A 21,242-nucleotide genomic window follows, 5' to 3' on the forward strand; every position below is an offset into this window, starting at 1 on the left:
TGGATGCTTCTCACAAGGGGTGCAGATGGCTGAACCCACCCATCTACCCACGTGTCAAGGTGTCAAGGAGCCAGGCTCAGGCTTCAGTGGCACTCAAAGTGCTCAGATTGGCAGCCATACCTGTCCGGTCTCCAAGTCCTCTGCAATCTGCCATTTCTGCTCCCTCCTTCACAGGGCCTGGCTCAGGGCCTTATTCTGTTTCCCCTGGTCATGAAAGCCCTTACCGTGGGCAGAAGGGGGCCCCTATCTGGGGTCTTGGGCTTTAGAACGTCCCACTCAGGCCTTCTCTTGGCATGTCCCCCAGACTCCCTGGGTGAGAAGGACAAAAATCAGGGGCAGTGTGCAACCTCTCCTTCTAGACCACACACATGTAATGCTCTGGCTTCTGGAATTTTCTCTCATCCCAAGCCAGCCTGCTTCCAAAGGTTTGCTCAGACCTCTGCCCCAGGCTCCGAAGGGTAGATGCTCAGCCAATGTGTGTCCCTCTAGGGCTGAAGTGTGGCTGGAGGTAGCTGTGTGCTGGGGGTATGAACAGTTTGGATGTGTGGGCTTGGTGCCCACAGGCGTGCGTGAGGCCTCTCACAGTGAGGGAAGGAGGAAGGGATGGAAAAAGACTGGATGTGGGCCCCAGACTGGAGGTTGGGGCCATGGGGCAGATCTCTCGGCACCTTCCGGTGTGAAGATTTGAGAATTAAACATTGAACCTGGCCCTTCAGGTTGCTATGAAGCTCTCTTTGTCAGGGTAGGGGGATAGAAAGTATTTTATGTGTTCATTTGATTTATAACTTTTAGATATTTGCAGTGACATGTGAACCTTCATTTACACTCTTGCTCTGCCACCCACCCCCAACATTAGGAGGGGCCTGGAACCAGCCTCCTGTGGTCTTGCCTGCTCCTTTTCATTCTCCACCTTGCCCCAGAGATCGAGCCCCCAAATAGCATTGGCCATGTTATTTTCTTGCTCAAAACCTTCAGTGGCTCCCACAATCTGCTGAATGAAGCCCAAACACCTTAGTCTTGCATTCCAAGCTCAACTTACCTTTCCAAGGTCACTGTCCACTCCTTCCTTCTACCTGTTCCACCAAAACCTAAGGACTCCAGGCTCCCTGTACTTGGCCTTGAGCTTTTCCACATCCAGGCTTTTGCTCCTGTCAGGTGTTCATCCTTTCCCTACCACCTTGAGTCCAGATAAATGCTCCTCATTTACTGAGGCATGAGTCAAATGCCATTTCTTGGGTGGGAGAAGCAAGGTGGGGGGGCGCTGGGGGAGAATGAAGCCCCCCAATCTCATCATGATCAGGCAGCTGACAGATATTCAGTCTTACGGAACAAACCCTCCTGATGACGCCGCTTCAAGCTGCCTCCAAAAGCTGCCACCCTCACCCGCTCCCCATGTAGAAATTCTGGAGCTGCTGCTGCTGAGCCTTGCTCCAGGAAGCTGTCTCTGATTCGCCCTTTCTCGACTGGAAGAAACCTTTCCTTCTGTGACCCCTCAGTGGCCTGTTTGTGTCTCTCTCATGCAGTTCACTACTTTTTCCTCCACTGTGTGTGTTCATGGCTCTTGTGCTCCGTGCCCCAACCTCGGAGCTCTAAGAGGCAAGACCTGTTGTCTGAAGCATCTCGATTCTGCAGTGGTCTGCAAGTTTAGGAGATGAATGAATGAATGAGACGAATAGTCAGATGACTGAAGACATGAGTGAGCACGTGAGTGGGCATGGGAGTGAACAAATGAACGAGTGAGTGAGTGATAAATGGACAAATAAATGCACAAGGCTCCTGCATGTGGGTACTGAGGACCTCTACTGAAAAATACTGTCACTGTGCCGAGAGGCAAAAGAGATGGGGCATGGCCAGAACCAATGGTGATAGCTCCTTCCATTAGTAAATTGCTGGGGTCTCTATCACTTATCCAGAAGGACTGCTGGAAGCATGGGTTTGAGCTGAGAAGTTCTAGGGAGGACAAAGGCATTCAGCCCTATGGGCATCAGCAAAGCACAGGGAGGATAGGTAGGGGCAATCTTGTACTGATCCATAAAAAGGCCCTGCCTGCAAGGAGTTCACAGCCTTCTAGGGGATCGAGGCACATTCCATTCATTCACCTCCTTCTAAGGGCCAGTACTGTGCTGGGTACTGGGGAGCGAAGGGTGAGTAACACCAGAGCTTGTAGTTGAGAAGGTCAGGAGGACATCCCAGGAAATCTCTGCCTGGGCAGGGCTGCTCTCAGAGTTCAGAGGCTGGTTTCGTCCTCCTGGGCCCGCATTCCCAGCCCAGTTCCGACCCACGTCTTGGCAGGACCAGCCTCCCCCCACCTCTTCTGTGTGTGTCCTGCAGCAGACATCAATGCCTTAGAAGGTCTAGCCCAACGCATGAGCCCAGAGCAAGGAAGGGATTTTCCTTCACCTTCGTCCAAACCAACTCTCTTCCCTCCTTCCTCTCTGAGCCAGGAATGGCTTCGTCCTCAGATGATTGACACTGTGATGTTGCTTAAGGCCCCAGCGGAATGAAAATCTCAAAATTCAACCCCGTAGGTAGCATGAAGCTATTTCCCAGGTTCTGGGCTGCGCAGATTGAAACGACCCCGTGTAGCATCGGGCAGTCAAGATCATGTTGAACTCTGCCCCAGGCTATCCTGTCCCTGTTACACAGTCCTTCTTCCAGTGCCTGGGGAAGCACACCCACAGGTCCCTTTTGCCCTTTTGCCTGTCTTCTGGGTCTCAGCTCCAGATCTTTGCATGGATCATAGAACCAAAAATACACACACCACCCCAAGAACGTGCAATTGCTGCAGGTGTAGCTTAAACGTGCACTTAGAAAATTAGTATTTCAGGGTCACCTGAGTGGCTCAGTCAGTTAAGCACCTGCCTTCCGCTCAGGTCATGGGATCGAGTCCTGCATACAATACAATGCCTTTGTCCTCCCTAGAACTTCTGGGCTCCCTGCTCAGCAGGGAGTCTGCTTCTTTCTTTTCCTCTGCTACTCCCTGCCCCATCTCTCAAACAAATACATAAAATCAAAAAAAAAAAAAGAAGAAAATTAATATTTCAAAGAAGTATTAATTAATTGTCAAAGATGTGATTCTTCGCTTTCTTGGGGTATTCAAGGAGCCCTAGGAAAATCTGATGAAAGCTCTCGATCCTCTACCCAGAAAAAAAAAAAAGCACAAAATACATTTCCCCCACAAGTTCAGAGGTTTGTGCATCTCTTAAATCTCATTGGTGAACCCACCTCCCACCCAGGCGCCATACCCAAGGGCTCCCAAAGTAAGAACTTCCCTGCAGAAAAGCAGTCCGGCCTGTAGCAGCTCTCCTTATCCCACAGTAGCTGGAGCTCCTTTGAGCCAGTCCTAAATATCTCCTTGTCCAGGTATGGCCTCTTTTGACTTTTGTGCATATGTCAAGTGTTCTTCTCAGAACAATCAAACGGGTTGCTCCAAAGAAGCAGCCAATACCCCTGGCTTACAACACATGAAATGACAGGGTTTCTGTAGTCTCCCCCACTCGCAACAAGGTAAAAGCTAAATACACGTTCCTGAGCCCAGCGTATTTTTGTAAGAAAGTTTCTGGGACTCATGGCTCAGGAATGGAGGTTCGGCCAGGCGATGAGGTCAGAGAAAAGCCCTGTGCCATGACTCCACACACACCCTGGTCCATGTTTTGCACCTGGGAATCACCATCTTTTCCCACCCAGGACTCTCTGGACATACGTGCACCGCCCACCCCCCCCCCGACCCCAGGAGCAGCCTGGAGCCATTGGTTTTATTATGCTGGTTTAGATACTGACCTCTCTCTCTAGACAACACGCTTCGCAAGAACAAAGGCTGAGCTTATTACTCTCAGCATCCCTGTGGCCAGACTCACTGAGTGCTGCCACACAATGAATGCCCAGTAAATAGTTATGGGCTGACGATGAATAAACGGCTCAGTTCACAGACTTACATCTAGGTTGTCTTCTCTGGCTCTTGTAGAGGAGATGAGAGGAACCTGTTGCTCAGCAAGAGCCGTCAAGAGCTTGAGATCTGGAGTCCTGCAGCCAGGCTCTGTTTCTTCCCTGCTGCATGACATGGGGCAAGTTGCTTGATCACTCTGAGCCTGCACTGAATTCTCGTCTGGCTCATGAAAATGATAACCCTACGTACGGCACTGTCCTTGTGAGGGTTAAGCGGGAGAATGCATAGTAATACGCACTTATTAGCAATAGTATTATTATCATTTCCTGTGCCTGTTAACAACCTGGCAGATTGGTTCAGCCACTCACCCATTTGTATGTTTCAGGGCCATGGACTATTCTTCAGCCTGTCCTGGGGTCCTGAGGAGGATGCATTCAGACTTTTCAAATACGGTGGGCCGCCTGGGTGGCTCAGTCAGTTAAGCATCCGACTCCTGGTTTCGGCTCAGGTCATGATCTCAGGGTTGTGAGATCGAGCCCCATGTTAGGCTCCGTGCTCAGCAGGGAGTCTGTTTGAGGATTCTCTCCTTCTCTCTCTTTGCTCTTCCCCACCCCTGCTTGTGCTCTCTCTCAAAAATAAATAAACAAATAAACAAAATCTTAAAAAAACCCCACTTTTCAAATATGGTCACTAAAAGTCACTGCTCTGTCACTAAAGTTCTCTGCCTTTAATCTCAGCCTAATTTCTTTTGGGTTCCTGAGGGCCTGGGGACTGTGGGGCCCTGTCCTTTCTGACTCCCCTTGATACAGTTTTCATCTGTTTGGACGCAGAGATGACCTTCCACCTATAGAGCCCCCTTATGGGGTATTTCTGGCCTCATCTGCAGGACTAGGCATGAGAGGTGGGTGGATACCATCTGGGCTCACAGGGACCCCATGGGGCACCAGCTTGAATCCTGGATGGTTAGCCCTGAAAGAATCCTGAGAAATTGTGGGCCAGCTTTTTTTGTTCAAATGGGGAAACAGGGTCAACCCCGGTCATTGAGCTTAGGTTCGTGGCAGGGAGGACTTGAATTTGACTCCTCAATTTGTTACTAGTACCCACGATTTAGGTCTGAGGCACTCCTCACAGAACTGGTCAGCTATTTGGAGCCTTGTGGCCTTATAAACTATTTATTAATTACCTTTATTATTAAAAAGTTCAAACCTACTAAAAAGTATAAAGAAGAGTATCATAACCACCATCGTATCTACCACCCAGAATTAACAGATGTCAACATGGTCATATTTGCTTCAGCTCTTTTATTTATAAGAAATAAAAAATTAACAGGCCTATGGCATTAAACACTGTCTATGTGCTGGTGACTCCCAATTTATATCTCCAGCCGTGGCCTTTCTTTTGAACTCCAGCCCCATATTTCTGGCTGCTACTCAACATATCTCCATGTGGATGTTGAACAGCATTTCAAACCCCATCCCCAACTGAGGTGCTGCTCCTCACCTCACTTCCAACCAGATCCCCCCTGGGTCTCATCTACCTCCACCCCTGCTACCCGGTTTGGGCCATCATCACCCCCTGGGAAGATTCAGCTCATTTCCTACCTGGGCCCCTTACATCTTCCCTTCCCTTGCCCTAGACCCTTGGACCATGTTTTCTTTATTATAAAAATACTGCAGGGAAGGTCCCCATTCATGTCATGTACATCAGTATATAAAACTCACTCATCCCTAAAGGATGGCTAGGTGGTAGGGGGGCAATCACTCTCCCAAGATCTTATACTAATTTACACTCCCTCAAGCAATTTCTGAGAGTTCCCATTTCCCCAGTTCCTCCTCCAGTGCTTCCTGTATTCAGACTTTCAAATGTTTGCCCATCTGATAAGTGTGAAGAAGTATAATGGTACCTCACAGCAGTGTAATTTGCATGTCCCTGCCTCCCAGCTTCTTTGGCCATTAACCTCCAGATGGTGGTGAGCCATGGTCTAGTTGTTCTCATACTGATCGTGGGCTTCTCAGCAGCCTTTCACACTCTAGCAAGAGAGAGCATAGTGAATATTATGGGCAGCAGTCCTTCGCACATGGCTAACATTCTGACTCTTCCATCTCCCTTATCCCTGTGAACCCCAACTGTAAGATGGGGGTCACTGGGTCTACTCATGGAGCGGGCATTTAACGTAGAAGTGCTTAAGGAATGGTAGATATTATTAAGATTTTGTTTGTGATGGCATGCCATGTTTATAGACAGCTTGATACGGAGGCAGATACACCTGGAGTTTGGCCTCGATGCTTTGGCAAGGCATATCACCTTTCCAAACAACAGTTTGCCATCTTTAGAAGGGAGATGATAATAAGTGGAAGGAGTAGGACAGGAGATGCGAGGATAGAAAAATCAAAGGAGCAGTAGGAAGCCGTAAAGAACGTAAAGGGCAAATATCTTTGTCACAAATCTGTTCCATGGTCTGGCCTGGAAAAAAGCGTGACGCAGAGAGGTGACAGAGCCCCAAACCCTGACGGGCTGGGCTTTGGGGTGGGAGGCTGGTTGAGAGGAGCAGGGGCAGCACCCTCCTTCCCCATGCATTACTCCTCCCCTGCTGGACTAATGAGATGCCTCCTTCTCTGTGATCCAAGTCCTGAAGGTCTTATCATCAGGAAGAGGTTCTGTAGTCTAAGGTTCTTCCCATTTCCTTTATTTTTTTTTCACATTTCCTTTAAATATATGTTTCTAGACATTTGTTCCAACAGCTAAGGTAACAGTGGGTATCTGTGTGTGTGTAAGAGAGAGACAGAAAGACGGAGAGACTGAGAAAGCTGCACTTGCCAGGGAGTCTGGGGCTGTTCTGTCTCAGGATAGCTCCAAGAAAGCCTCTTCCCTCCAATCAAAATATATACATCCACACAGAATTCTGTTTTCCTGGCTCCCGCTTCCATTCACGGAGCCCAGGTAAAGAACCCCCAACCAGTGCGTGGCCAGCCCCTGAGGACGTGGGTCTCAGCTCTGGGGATTGTAAAAATCAGGCCAAGGCTAATTAGGAGCCACCTTGCTCAATGCTCAATCACCTGCGTGCTCGGCAGACTTCACAGACTCTCCAGAGCTTGCGGCTGCTGGTTAATTACATAGGACTCCAGCTCCAGGGCTGTAATTCAGTACCCACTGGGCAAGTGAAACCCTCTGCTTTGCACACGGCCCTAGAGGAAGGATGAGTAAGGCCAAAGTCAACAATTACCCACACTCATGGCCCCCAGCAGCAAAGTGGCTGGCCCGGGTTGGCTGGCAGCCCAGATTAGGGCTTTGGAGATGGGGCAAGAGGCTCACGTCTGTCCATCCATCTTTCCTTCGTTCTTCTTCCTACTTCCTTCCCTCCCTCCCTCCCTCCCTCCCTCCCTCCCATCAATCATTCAGCAAACATTCAGGGCCTACTGTGCACTAGGCTTCAGGTTAGCCCTCGGGATGGGGTAAGTGAGCCAGACACAGGGCCTGGTTATCAGGAACTTGCTTTTGCAGGGGCGATAAGTATGTCAATAGCTGTCAGAAAAAGAGAAGGCGAGCAGGACATAGGGCACACAAGTGCAGGGTGGCGCTTGAATGACCCTGACATTCAGTAGCTCCTTAGATTTTGTGCCCTGGGCGCCTCACTTGCCTTCTCTGGTCTCGGCCCTTCATTTCTCCCAGTCTAGGTAAGCTCTGAGCAACTCATGGAATGTGGGGGGGTTCACCCTGTGCAAGTTCACAGCCCCGGGGGTTCAGGGAGGTGTATCACAGGGGCTGCTGCAGATGGGATGCTAGGTCTCATCCCTCCTCTCTTCCCCTGTTTAAATGGGGCAGGGGCGCCGGGTGGCTCAGTTGGTTAAGCGTCTGCCTTCGGCTCAGGTCATGATCTCAGGGTCCTGGGATCAAGCCCTGCTTGGGCTCCTTGCTCGGGGGTTGGGGGTGGTGGTGAGTCTGCTTGTATCTCTCCCTCTGCTTATGCTCTTTCTTTTTCTCTCAAATAAATAAATAAAATCTTTTTTTTTTTAAATGGGGCAGCTGCTCTTTTTAAACTCTGTTTTGTCTTGTGCATCCCACCCACCTCCTCTCACATAATAATTGTATCTGGGGTGCAGGTGGTGTTGCCAATAGAAGCAGTGGGAAAACCATTATACCAGCCTTGCCTTCAAGGCTAGTGGACTTGCCCAAGGGAATGGGGGGTGCTTGCAGATCTGCACCTGGAATCTCAATGAGAACTCTGGCCCAATGACCGTCCTTGTTTTCTCTCTTTTTAAGATTATTATTTATATTCTGAATGATCTAAAAAACAGATAAGAATAGAAAGTCAAATATGGAAACTTCCAGTGTTAGCAAATATTAACATTAAGTCCTATTCATTTCAATGACTTAAAGAACAAAACAAAGAGAGTGGAAACCTCCCATGTAAACTTCCCATATCTTGTTCCGACCCCACCACCAGACCCGAGAACTAATTTCTCCAAGTGTTTACCATGCCCATGCATGCTTTTCTACTTTTACTACATATATATGTACCTATAAAAATTACATGGTCTTGTTTTACAAGTTTGTAAACCTCATATAAAATGGCATCATTCTCCATGGAGCCTTTTACAACTTTTTTTTTTTGCTCTTTTTGTCCAGTATTTTGAAATTTATGATTTATTTACAAGACTATTTCACAGTTCGATCCTTTTCCCTGTTGATGAGCATTTAGGCGTTTCCCCTTTTCCATTATTATGAACATTGCTGCGATGGATTGCCACATATATGTGCTAGATTGTGACATGTGCTAGAGTTTCTCTGGGGGTAAAGCTGGGAGCAGACTTGCTGGATGGAAGGTCATGTGCTTATTCTACCTTCCTAGATATTCTCAAATTGCTCACCAAAAGTTTACACTCCTATGACCAATGTCCTCCCTGAGTGTCCTTGTCCTTGTTAACACTTGATATTGTCAGACTTATTTTTCATCAGTCTGACAGGTAAGAAATGGCATTTCCTTGGTTACTGATTTACACTTCCCTAATTGCTACTGAGGCTGAGCAGACTATTATAAGATTTTTGGCTAGGGGCACCTAGGTGGCTCAGTCGTTGGGCGTCTGCCTTCGGCTCGGGTCATGATCCCAGGGTCCTGGGATCGAGCCCCGCATCGGACTCCCTGCTCGGTGGGAAGCCTGCTTCTCTGTCTCCCACTCCCCCTGCTTGTGTTCCCTCTCTAGCTGTCTCTCTATCTGTCAAATAAATAAATAAAATCTTTAAAAAAAAAAAAAAGATTTTTGGGGGACGCCTGGGTGGCTCAGTTGGTTAAGTGTCTGCCTTCGGCTCAGGTCATGATCCCGGGGTCCTGGGATCGAGTCCCGCATCGGGCTCCCTGCGCCGCGGGGAGCCTGCTTCTCCCTCTGCCTCTGTCTCTCATGAATAAATAAGTGGAATCTTTAAAAAAAAAAAAAAGATTTTTGGCTATTTGGGTCGCCTCTCCATGGTCCAGTATTCTTGCTAACACACTGCATTCCACGATAGCTCGGTGGGGCATCGCACTAACTGATCTGATGTTGGGACCAGTTTATATCACTTTCTCTGCCACACGGCCTGCATCTGTCTTTCCATGTCACTGGTTTTTAATAATTTCCCCACTCAGAGGGCTCAAAGTGACCTTGGGTGATGAAGAAGATGAACATTCTGGTATGTCCCCAGGAAGGACACTCAGGGTCTGGTGGGGAGTGGAGGGGCAGCCTGGAGCATCCTGAGCCTTTGATTTCTCTGCAGTCACTCAGCCCCCTGGGGGAATGGTCAAGTCGGCAGAATTCATTTTAGGCTTCTGCGCTTTATCCCCTTTGTTTAGAAACCCTTCCTTCCCATTGAAATGTATTTATAGTAAGGGGTTCTGGATTTGCCCTGTAATGCCTCTCAGAAATACCTGAAGAAAGAGGGAAGCAGAAGAACTGGAATTAACATAATTCTACAACGCCAGGGCTGTAAGGGCAATAATGTGGTCCAAACAACCTCTCCATCTCAAACCCATTTACAGATAGAGAGCCTGAGGCTCTGAGTGGGGAAGTGCCTCGCCTATCATCCACCCCCCCCACACTCCCAGGTGCAGATCAGCTGGGTGAAGTGATACATTGAGGAAAAAAACCTCCCTGGGCTTTGGAAACCTCCTATTTGGACTATCAAGTGTGGCCATTCCTAGAACCACCTGCTCGGATGAAGCAACCGCTTAGGGCCCCACATGATGCCAGATGCCTCACCCAGGGGTACAAAGAAGGTTTTATGGTATAATTGGGGAGCCGAAATGCCGAGAAGAAAGACCACTGGCGGGCATCACAGAACCACGTGCCCGCGCGGTGAAATAAAGCAGGGTGTCTGTCCTGCGCATGCCTCTCCCCTCCCTGTCTTCTCTCACTCTGCATTCCTTCCCCTTCGTGTCCTTTCTCCTCCTCCTCTTCTCTCATTCCTCTCTGCCTTCACACATCTCACTTTTTCTCTTGTATTTTCTCTCTCCTAAGGCACGAAGACTGGCCTGGGACTCAGGGCAATGGAGTCCTCTAAATTCACTCGCTGGTGTCACTCACCCACAAGTGCACTTCTCTGCCGGGGCCTCAGTTTCCCCAAAATGCCGAGGAGGTGTCCATAGCTAGATCACCATTCGGTCCCTCCCCATTCTGTTCTGGGAATTGGTAAAGAGACAGCTGTTGGGAAGATGCCTGGCTCTATGATTTCTGGAGGGGCGACCCCCTCAGCCAAAGTCCCAGAAAAGCAGTTTGTATTTAAAGCATTGGGATCAAAGCCACTTTTTCCAGAAACTTCATTAATTGTTCACTGTCTGCAGGCACTTTTTGGCCATGCTTTTCCTCCAAAGAGATGGGTGGGAATATAGCAGATCAGGACCTGCAGCCCCTGCAGTGAGCTCTGCCAACAGTGGGCTCACCAGACCCCCAAAGCTTCTTCCAGTTCCACAGTCTTGGCGGGGTGGTGATGTCTGTGAACTTCTGTCTGAACAGGTGTCTCGGGGAGAGGGACCAAGCCTGCAACCATCCAGCCCCTTCCCCCCTGTCCGGATTCCGCTAATAACTCGGGACCATAGTGCACTATTCCATTTGTGGATTACTCCAGGATATACATGGTTCTCTGAAGATAATCAGATCATTCCCAATTAAAGTTATGGAGGAAAAAAACAAAGACAAGAGTTTGAGGGTTGTAGAGAAGAATAATTAGCCACCACAGTCATTTTCTGTGTGGTAGATGAGTTGATGACAGAGCTGGGCGCCTCCTCAGTGCTTGCAGGGTTACTGACCTCTTGTCTTCTTGCAGCTCAGGTCTGGGAAGTCCAGCGTGAGAACGGGAGGGGTGGTCACAACAGCCTGGCTGGGCACGAAAGCCTGTGCTAGAATTCTGGACCAGAAACAGGTCTGTGTGAGCCTCAGATGGACAAGGAGGGTGCCATTGCTTTGATTCCATCCATCTCGCTCTCTCTCGCTCTCGCTCTTTCTCACTGGCCTGGGGCAGGCCATTTGACCTCCATGTCCCTGCCAGTAAAATAGGGATAATAACACACCCCTCTAAGGCTGCCTCTTACAAATAATTGGCCAGTTTTTGCAGGGCACTTTGAAGAAAATTGCTGTGAAGATGTTCTGCTGGCCCTGGAATTTTCCTTGGTGCAAATATCAAACAGACAAGGATGGCCAATGTTCTGATTCTGGCACTCTCAGCCGAACCATTTTCCCCAATTCAGTTGGAAGAGAGGAAGACGGGGGAGGGGCTGTAATCACAGCCTGGGCCTGCCTGGAATATTAAAGACACAATCCTGCCTTTGATGCCTGCCTGCAACGCTTGTTAATTTTAATAGGAAGCGAGCAGAGGCGGGAAGTTTCTGCCTGGCACAGGAAAACAGGCTGAGGCCAAAGAGGATTAGTGTCAACTCAGTTTGGATCTTATGTGGCTTTGAAGTCCTTGGCCCAGTGCTGGACAGAGTTAAAGGACAACTCCTAGATGTCAGCAGGGTGGGAGGCAGGGGGCTGGGGAAAGTGCAGACCTAACGGCCCCTCAGTTCCCAGCTCAGCCAGGAACAGACAGCCTCTGTCTCATTTTGGGAAACACCTTGGAGTCAACAATCTCTCAAGCTGTTGAATTTCTGGGGAAGCTTCAAATAGGGGTCTCCGACTAAAGTGCCTGCAGGGACTAGGCAGTTAACTCACAAGAGCAAAGTAAGCTGACTGTGCGTAACAGGGAGTGATGGGGACTGTGGCAAACACAGTAAGCTTCAGCGGAATATTGAGATTGGGGAATTAGGGTTTAATTTTGTCAGTTCTTTTCTAGGGGATTTATAGGAGAAATGTGTTGCATTTTATAGGAGATGCTGGAAGTCTGAATTGTGTGTGTGTGTGAACGATTCCAATTTTTAACCATTGACCAAAGTTGTTTATTATTTTTAAATACCCTCCTCTTGAAAAAACACACTCATAAGCCAGAGCAGCCCATGGGGCCCTGTTTTGTGACCTCTGTCTTGGAACTCTAAAGCTCTGGGGGTGCAAAAGTGCTTAAAATTCACCGAGGCCTTTGGTTACTATTTTTTAGAGACTTCAGACCAGTGCTTGGTTGAGGTAATCAGAATTACCCAGTGAGACCTTTTAAAAAACACAATTTGGGGGGGGTATTCTGATGCAGTGAACTTGGAGTGGGAGTTCGAGAGGGTCTCATATTTTTTTAACTCCTCAGATGATTCTGGTATGTAGCCAGTTTGGGAAAACGGTGCCCTCATCAGTTCCTCTCAATGACTCTCAATCTTTTTTGAGTCATAAACCCTTTTGAGAGCTAAAAAACTTATCAACATTTTGCATAATGAAAAAGAAGATGCTCATCCAGAAAAAATTTTGCATACAATGTCAGAGGGTCTGAGCACTCTCCTATTCACAACCATCAAGTGAAAAACCTCAGCAGTACTTGATGCTAGAATCCCATGTACAAGAGTCATAAAAATGGCTTCCAAGGTCTCACTTGTATTCCTCCAGTGACAGGGAACTCATTACCTCTGGTGACAGCCTATTCCTTTTATGGGAGCATTACCAGTAGTTTTGTGGGTTCTTTTGTTTGTTTAGTTCTTGTGGGGTTTTTTTTTTTTTTAAGATTTTATTTATTTATTTGAGAGAGAGAGCAAACACAAGTTGGGGGAGGGGCAGAAGGACAAGCAGACTCCCTGCTGAGTGGGTAGCCTGACGTGGGGCTTGATCCCGGGACCCTGAGATCATGACCTGAGCTGAAGTCAGATGCTTAACTGACTGAGCCCCCCAGGCGCCCCTGAAACTTTCTTAAACCCGTTTTTATTCTTGGCTCATCCTATGTCTTGGGGTAGAAGAAATCACAAGGTCCTTTGCATAAAGTAGGTTGAGGGAGGTGGCTTTTCTTTGCCTTAAACTCTTTTAAACTTCAAGGGAGACTCTCCTTTTCCTCATAGTTGAGGTTGGATGTCCATCATCCCTCCCTCTCTGCATCCACTTTGGGACTTTATAGATTTAATTCAAGCCAGGCCTCTTTTTCTGCACCTGGAAGAAACCTCATTTTGTACTCTGTAGTCTTGCTGTCTCTTTGATGGCTTTAGTCACCTGTCCTTGCCTGACACATGTATCTGGGTTTGAATGCAAACACCCCGAAGCATTCTCACTCACCTTTTATCCCAGGACTTCTGGAAAAGGGAGCACATGTGCCTGCAGACATGGGCCTGAGTGAATGCCACAAGGAAGCTGGGAAAACGGCATCTTATCAGCCCTGCAGGAAGATAGCAATGACTGGCCACTTTCCACTGAATGGACATCCAGTGGGCCTGGCAGGGTCCCACTCATGCATTCATTCACACATCCATGCCACAAATATTTACCAAGTTCCCAAGGGGCGCCAGGTTTTGGGCTGCATGCTGCAGACAGAGCAACCAATAACACCAAGCAAGTTGGTGCCCTCCAAGAGTTTGTATTTTAATAGGGGAGATAGAAGACTAGCAAGTAAGCACACCCATGAATAATTACGAGGTGTGATGTGGCACGTGAGATAACTCTAGATATATTAAAGGAAACCCAATTCAGACAGAGGAGGTGATCCTTCCACTGAGAGTTGTTGGGGAAGGGTGTTCCAGGCTGACAGAACAGCATATGCAAGGGTCCTGTGGCTGAAAAGAGTTTGGTTTTTACAAGAAACCCAGAAAAGGCCAATGCAGCTAGAGACAGTAACTAAGGGGGAAGAGATAGTTCAAGAGCTTTGATTCAAATGCCAAGAAGGTTCAGCAGGTTTCATGAATGAGTGAAGGAAGCTAGGTCAGAGACAAGAGGTGAACGCTGGGATCTGTGGCAAGGTGGCACACGTGTGCCCCGTGTAAATAAAGGAGGGAGCCACCGTTCAGCTCCAGCTAGCCTCACACCTGTGGTGCTGGCACCTGTGGGTCCAGTGTTGCCAGGCCTTCTGATCTTTCAAGAGAATCCTCAAACTTCCATTTTTCTACAAAATCTTCTATTAAAAAAAAAAAAGAAAGAAAACTGAGAAGAAAAAAAAAACATCACACATTTGAGGGCCAAATGCGGCCTGCCTGGGTGCTGCCTTGTTATAACCTCTGGGCTGGGTAAATCCACAGCAGAGAATTAAAGAATTGTAGAGCAGGGAGTGTCCCCTCACTCATATAGGTAAACTGAGGCTCAAAGTACTCTCAGCTTCTAGCTCTTGCTCTGCTGGGTAGTTTCCTGAGAACACGAGCAGCCCTTCAGGCTCATTTCCTCTTTGGGGCCCAGGTAAGAACTTAACCATGGGGCTCAGTTTCCTAATTTGCACACAGGAACGTTGAGGCCAAGTTTGGCGGCTGCCTGGGGCCACAGCGTGTGGGGGTAATTAGGGTTTGTAAACAACTTTGAAGCTTCTAAGAGTAAGTACCCAGCAAAGTTCAGAAGGGGATTTCTTTCTTTCTTTCTTTCTTTTTTTAGGATTTTATTTATTTATTTGACAGAGAGAGAGACAGCGAGAGAGGGAACACAAGCAGGGGGAGTGGGAGAGGGAGAAGCAGGCTCCCCGCAGAGTGGGGAGCCCAATGTGGGATTTGATCCCAGGACCCTGGGATCATGACCTGAGCCAAAGGCAGTCGCTTAACCGACTGAGCCACCCAGGCGCTCCAGAAGGGGATTTCAAAGGGCTTGTTTCTTCAAGTGCCACCACTGTATCTGTCCCAACCTCTCCCCATCCCCAGGGGGCTTTACCCAGATGGGAAATGAACAAGAGGCTGCCCTCTGCTGCGGGATTCCAGAAAGCCCCTCCGTACATTTACGTCTCCCCACCAACCTGTCCTTTCCTTCCCTCCTTTCTGTTCCCCTTTTCTTCCTTCACAAACACGCCGTGAGCCCTTCCAGGTGCCCGTCACAGTAAGTCACAGCGCTGGCTCTAGGCATGCAGACTGGTGGCTCCTGCAGCCCAGGGAGTCAGAATCACACGTGCAGCACATGTAACAAGACAGAACCTTTGGAGAGAGGGTCATAGGAGCAAATAACCTATCTGGGGGTTCAGGCCCCCTCAGCACCCCCCTCCCATCCTAAATAAGTGAATGCTTCACCTGAAACCTGTAGTTGAGCAGGAGTTAGCCAGAGCGAAAAGGAGAGTGGGGGGAGATAGTCTAGGTAGAAGGAGCTTCCACGATCAGGGGCTGGAGGAGGTATATAAGGGAGCTCTAAGTGTTCACACACCTGAGAGATGCCCACTGGCAGGGGCCTCGGAGCTGTCAGAGGGGGCAGGGTGGGAGAAGAATTCCTGTCCCCCCAAATGTCCTTCTAGCTAGACTAAGAATTAAATTGACTTAGGTTAATAAAAAATCACATTTAATAGCGTAGGGCTGGGGGAATCCACACACACGTGGAAATTCCAAAGACAGTCCGGCAAAATGAAGCATGTGTGTCATCCTGAACTGAGGGAGAAGTGGGTAGGGGCCTGGGACTTCAGAGCGAAGGAATGCACTTTATGGGGCCATAAGAAGAAAAGCAGATGTTCAGTAATTAGATGGTTACCCTGCCATACAGACGTCACTCAGATAAAATTTAGCTCTGGTAATAACCCTTATGCTGTAAAAGACCCCCAATTCAGATTCTTCTAGGTAATTGGAGGAGGGGCAGAGTTTCTCTTGAGCCCGCAGGGTCTTGATCGCCTTCAGCTCAAATATTCTTCATGCCAAAGTAGCCCATCTCAGGATGACCTGTCCTCACCCCCTAACACAGCCCCAGGCTGAGTGGTGGATGCGAGGCAAGGAAGCGGATAGGAGCCTGCTCACAGGGGCCCTCAGAGTGAGCGCAAGGATTGATTGACTGATTGATTTTACTTTTTAACTGTTTACCCTGAAGGTAATAGCGTAATAAGTTTCTGAATGTCAACCCGAAAGGGTATGTTAGGATTTTTTGATTGCGTTTTTTTTAGAACTCAGTGGTTATTTCCCTAGGTTGATCTTCTTAAAGGAAAAGCCTGGCAAATGAATCCCTTCTAATTCTGTTCTTCTGTGATCTTCAAATCCCCTTTCTGCACATTTTCTGTGTCCCAAGACACCACTACATTACCCGTGCAGTGGGTACTATTGTAAATCCATATTTGCGAGGAGAACACTGGCCCCGAGAGGTCATCTGCTAAGGTCACCCAGCCAGGAAGGGGCAGAGTGGGGATCTGAATCCTAGTCTATTTGTTTCCAAACCCTGGGCTCTGTCTACAAGAAGGGCATGATCAAGATAATGACCGACAGCCCGGTGATGACTCACATCAGCCAGGTCCCATGGTAGAAAAAGCCCCTGTCTGTAGAAATCTCCCTGCAAGTGTTGGATGGAGAAAAAAAAAAATCCCATCTCTAACAGCAACCTCTGCGCGGAGGTGGTTCCAGGGGCAGCTTGGAGAAGCAGCAGCTCCTCTCTGCCTGTACTTGCATACTAATGAGGCAGGGACGCCAGTGGCTAATTAACGAGGGCCTGACCTCCAGGGTTCTCAGGATGCCAGCTTTTGTCCAAGTCTTTTCTCCTTCAGAGAACACTGAGCTTGTTCCTAGACCGGATGCAGCACAAAAGGGCCTTTCAGGGCCTCCTCTGAATGAAGCGTTCTGTTCCCACCACAGCTTTTTAAAGACTTGGGGAGAAAACAGCAACCCAGAGGGACTAAGAAGTTCTGTTTTTCAAAGATGGGCAGGAGGCACGCTGCAAAGTCCCAGGACAGGCTTGCCCTGGGCCGGGCACCGGCTGCTGGCGGCTCAGAGAGGGGGCAGAGGTGCTGGCCTGGGCCTGAGCTGAGTCACGTTCCCAGCTCCCATGGTAAATTATCGCCCTTGGTTTACAGCTAGTAAACCCAAAAGGAGACTGGAGTCACTGGGATGGCTCTGGTCCAGATGCACCAGGAGATGCAGATCCTATTCTTTTCAGTCCCCAGAGGGGTCCAAAGAGGGCTCAGCCTGGGATTAATGCCATGGGTTTCTCTGTAGGAAGGCTAGGTCTGTGGTAGAGGATTTAGACCACTCATCTACATGCAGAGAGAGATGACAGAATAATACAAATGGCTTTTAGAGCAAGTGATAAGATACTCATTTATGCTTATAATAATAGAAGTGCAAATTAAAACTACAACCAGATATCATTTAAAAAAAGTCTATCTGATTGGCAGAGATGCGAAAATGTGAAGTATGTGTGTGCAGAGGCAGCGAGGAGCTAGGCATGCGCAGCCTGCGGGCCAACCACAGTCGCATCCACAATGGGAAAGGCATGTGGACTTGCACGGAGCACCTCCACTTGTGGGAAATTATTCTATATATTTATTTACACATTGTGCATGAAGAAGTGGGTGCAATTCATTGTAATTTTGCTTATAAAAGATTGGAAAAGGACTGTGTATGACAATAGGGACTGGTTCAAAGAATTATGACACATCAATGCAATGGAATTCTAGGCAGCCCTTAAAAACATGAGGTAGCCCCATATGTCCCCATATGGAAGGATCATGAAGAGATGTAGTGTTAACTGAGGAAAAGCAAGGTGCAGAATGGTGTGCATAGCAAGGATGTCATCATTTGTGGTGGGAAAGTGGGAAGAGGCTACCTAGATATCCACATTTGTATACAGACAGAATACATCTGCAAGGGGAGGCAAAAAACACATAATGGTGGTGGTTACTTCTGAGAGGGGGGCTGAGGAGCTGAAGGTCTGCTCGGCCCGGAGGCAGACTTACACTGGAGGCTTGTCTATAGCATTTGAATTAGTTTTACCTTAGGGGCGCCTGGCTGGCTCAGTTGGTAGAACACGTGCGTCTTGATCTCAGGGTTGTGAGTTTGAGCCCCATGTTAGGTGTAGAGATGACTATAAAAAAAAAAAAAGGGTGAATTACTTCTACCGTACTACTTTTTCAAAAGAAAGGAAGGAAAGGAGGGAGGGAGGGAGGAAGGAAGAGAGGGACAGAGGGAGGGAGGAAAGAGAGAGAGAGAGGGAGGAAGGAAAGGAAGAAACAAAGAAAAGTGTAGATAGGCAAAAAGAAAAAAATGCTCAGTGGCAATCCCACAACACTAGTAAGATTTTGGCTTATATCTTTCTATCGTTTTTTAATTAATTTCAAAGTTAAAGAAAATTTACAAGAATAATACAAAGAACTCACATATACCTTTTACTCGGATCTGCATGTTGTCACATTTACCTCTCTCTCTCTCTATATATATATAAATATATATTTATTTTTTTAAAGATTTTATTTATTTATTCGTCAGAGAAAGAGAGCGCGCGCACAAGCAGGGGGAGCAGCAGCAGGAGAGGGAGAAGCAAGCCCTCTGCTGAGCAGGGACCCCAACGTGGGGCTCAATCCCAGGACCCTGGGATCATGACCGGAGCCGAAGGCAGATGCTTAACCGACTGAGCCACCCAGGCGCCCTTACACATGCATTTTTAAAACACAGTAATTGGGGCGCCTGGGTGGCTCAGTTGGTTAAGCGACTGCCTTCGGCTCAGGTCATGATCCTGGAGTCCCGGAATCGAGTCCCGCATCCGGCTCCCTGCTCAACAGGGAGTCTGCTTCTCCCTCTGACCCTCCCCCCTCTCATGCTGTCTTTCATTCTCTCTCTCTCAAATAAATAAATAAAATCTTTAAAAAAATAAAAAAATAAAAAAAATAAAACACAGAAATTAAATTACATTCAACAAGCTACTTTGTAACCTTTGTCCCTCCCCAATGATATGCTGTGACCATCTTTATTTTAAAATTTTAGTTTTATTTATTTTTGAAGAGATAATACAGTCAGATGGTTCAAAATTCAAAGGGAACAAAAGGGGAGGCAGTGAAAAGTCTGTCTCCCTCCCCTGTGCCAGCCCTGCAGTTCTCCTTCTCTAAGGCAACAACTATTCCCTGGCTTTGTGTCTCCTTCTGCTCTTTTATATACACGTCTGATGAGAGACCAGTGAGGCCAGCATGTGGTGACCATCTTAATGAGCAGTATGTGGAGGGCTCCCCACTGACATCGTTGTTTTAGGAGGGTGGCCAGAGGCCTGCAGCTTCCCAGGATCTTTTAAGAGCCTCCCCCCCCTTTTTTTTTTTTTTTAAAGATTTTATCTATTTATTTGAGAGAGAGCAAGTGCCCATAAGGGTCGGGGGTGGGGCGCAGAGGGAGAGGGAGAAGCAGGCTTCCCACTGAGCAGGGAGCCCGATGCAGGGCTTGATCCCAGGGTCCTGGGATCGTGACCTGAGCTGAAGGCAGACGCTTAACCGACTGAGCCACCCAGGTGCCCTTAAGAGATTCCTTTTGATCCTTCTAGAAATAGCCAGGTTTCTCCTGGAACCCAGCCTGATGGATGAGCTCAACCTCCTCGCTCAGGGCTCCTCTGCCCCAGGAACTCCTGCCCTGCTGAGACATTGTCACCACCACAATCCTCGCCCTAAACAGTGTTGTCCTGCCTCACTGCCTGCAACTGTGGGAACAGGCCCTTTATATGCACAATGTCATCTTCAAAGTGCTTTTAGCTTGTTAATTGGCCACGATTCACATTAAGATGACTAAAGATCCCACACATGCCCAACAGGGGAGGGCTGATGTCACTGGCCTTGGGAACACCTTGCTGGCAACTCACTGTGGAAAGCCACCCCACCCCCCAGCCCCCGCCACCGGCTCTGAGTGATAGCTGATCCTGGGAGAGGATCCCAGCTTCCCCACTTTAATGTCATCTCTGGGAGCCTCAATTATTTTGATCAGAGAAATGGGGGTGATAACGTTGTCAGGAGCACTCATCACACAGAGTGGCTGGTGCGGGGTAGCTGTTCCATAAATGTTGGTTTCCTTCACGCTCAGAAGTTACTTCCTCCACAGGGCATTTCTTGTCATCTTTCTTCTAACCTCCAGAACATCCCATATGTTCCTCTTTTAACCCTGATTGGTCCATTCTCTGCCTTGTATTACGGTGAATTGTGCCCCTGCTGCAGCTGTTAAGTCATCGAGCACGGGGCTTACGTGTAAGGCATCCTCACACCTCTCTCGGTAGGAAGCCCGGGACCCACTGTCAAATTCAGTAAACGTGTGCGTGCCTGAGAGGCAGCACCAACACTGTACAAGGGCAAAGGGCCCCAGAGCCCCACTCCGTGGGCGCAGCCCAGGTCCCGTCATTCACTAGCTATGGGATCTTAGGTGAGCTACTTACCTCTTCATGCCTGGGAGTCCTGATCTGTAAAAGGGGAATAATTAATAATAGCGCCGACATCAAAAACTTGTTGCAAAGAGTAAATAAGTTAATGTGCACAGAATAGCAGCTGCCACATGGTGAGAGCTTTATAGCTCTTGGCTATTGTTAGACTAGCATCCAGCAAAGGCCCCTTCTCCTGGTGTGGCCTCCGTACATGTTTGTTAAGCTGGACTGAGAAGACTGTACCCCCACCCTGTCCTCACGAACACACACACTTGGCCGATTTTCTGAAATGCTACCATTCCTAGTTCATTCTTTGGAGTTCAGGTATTCTACCTTATTAAAATGCAAATGTTGATTTCAAATGTTAGTCCGACACTTTCTATGTGAAAGGCTTTGTACAGGAATACCACTCTGTGGCCTTAAAGTGGGAGGAGAGGACTTACTTATGCCATCACAGACCATCTTCAGAAGGAGATCCAGGAAACTGGTCTCAGGAGGGTCTCTAGGGAGGGGATCCTATGGCAAGGACTGGGGTGGGAGGGGGACTTCCTTTTCAATGTATATTCTTTAAAAATATATTCTTTTGTACCATGGTAAAATATACATGACTTAAATGTTACCTTTTTTTTTTTAAGATTTTATTTATTTGAGAGAGAATGAGCAGGATGAGGAACAGAGAGAGAGCGAGAAGCAGACTCCCTGCTGAGCAGGGAGCCCGATGCGGGACTTGATCCCAG

General features: G+C 48.2%; 1 protein-coding gene across 6 annotated transcripts in view; it reads right to left on the bottom strand.

The window, feature by feature from the left end:
* LOC118023766 (metallothionein-4) overlaps positions 1 to 21,242 on the bottom strand; it is a 34,622-nt gene that overhangs the window by 2,408 nt on the left and 10,972 nt on the right. The window contains exons 4-5 of one of the 6 annotated variants that reach the window (XM_035025172.1): positions 5,790 to 5,915; positions 3,936 to 4,050 (exon numbers count right to left, since the gene is read on the bottom strand). The exons of 1 other annotated variant lie outside the window; for it this stretch is intronic. The gene's annotated coding sequence lies outside the window, so the exon portion shown is untranslated. Of the gene's footprint in view, positions 1 to 120; positions 3,678 to 3,935; positions 4,051 to 4,254; positions 4,417 to 5,789; positions 5,916 to 18,113; positions 18,146 to 21,242 lie in introns of those variants that run through there. 4 more of the 6 variants (XM_035025173.1, XM_035025175.1, XM_035025177.1 and 1 more) reach the window with 4 other exon arrangements.

Source organism: Mirounga leonina, unplaced genomic scaffold, assembly GCF_011800145.1.
Source record: "Mirounga leonina isolate KUSES-001 unplaced genomic scaffold, KU_Mleo_1.0 Mir_180, whole genome shotgun sequence".
In the NCBI taxonomy this organism is placed as follows: Eukaryota; Metazoa; Chordata; class Mammalia; order Carnivora; family Phocidae; genus Mirounga; species Mirounga leonina.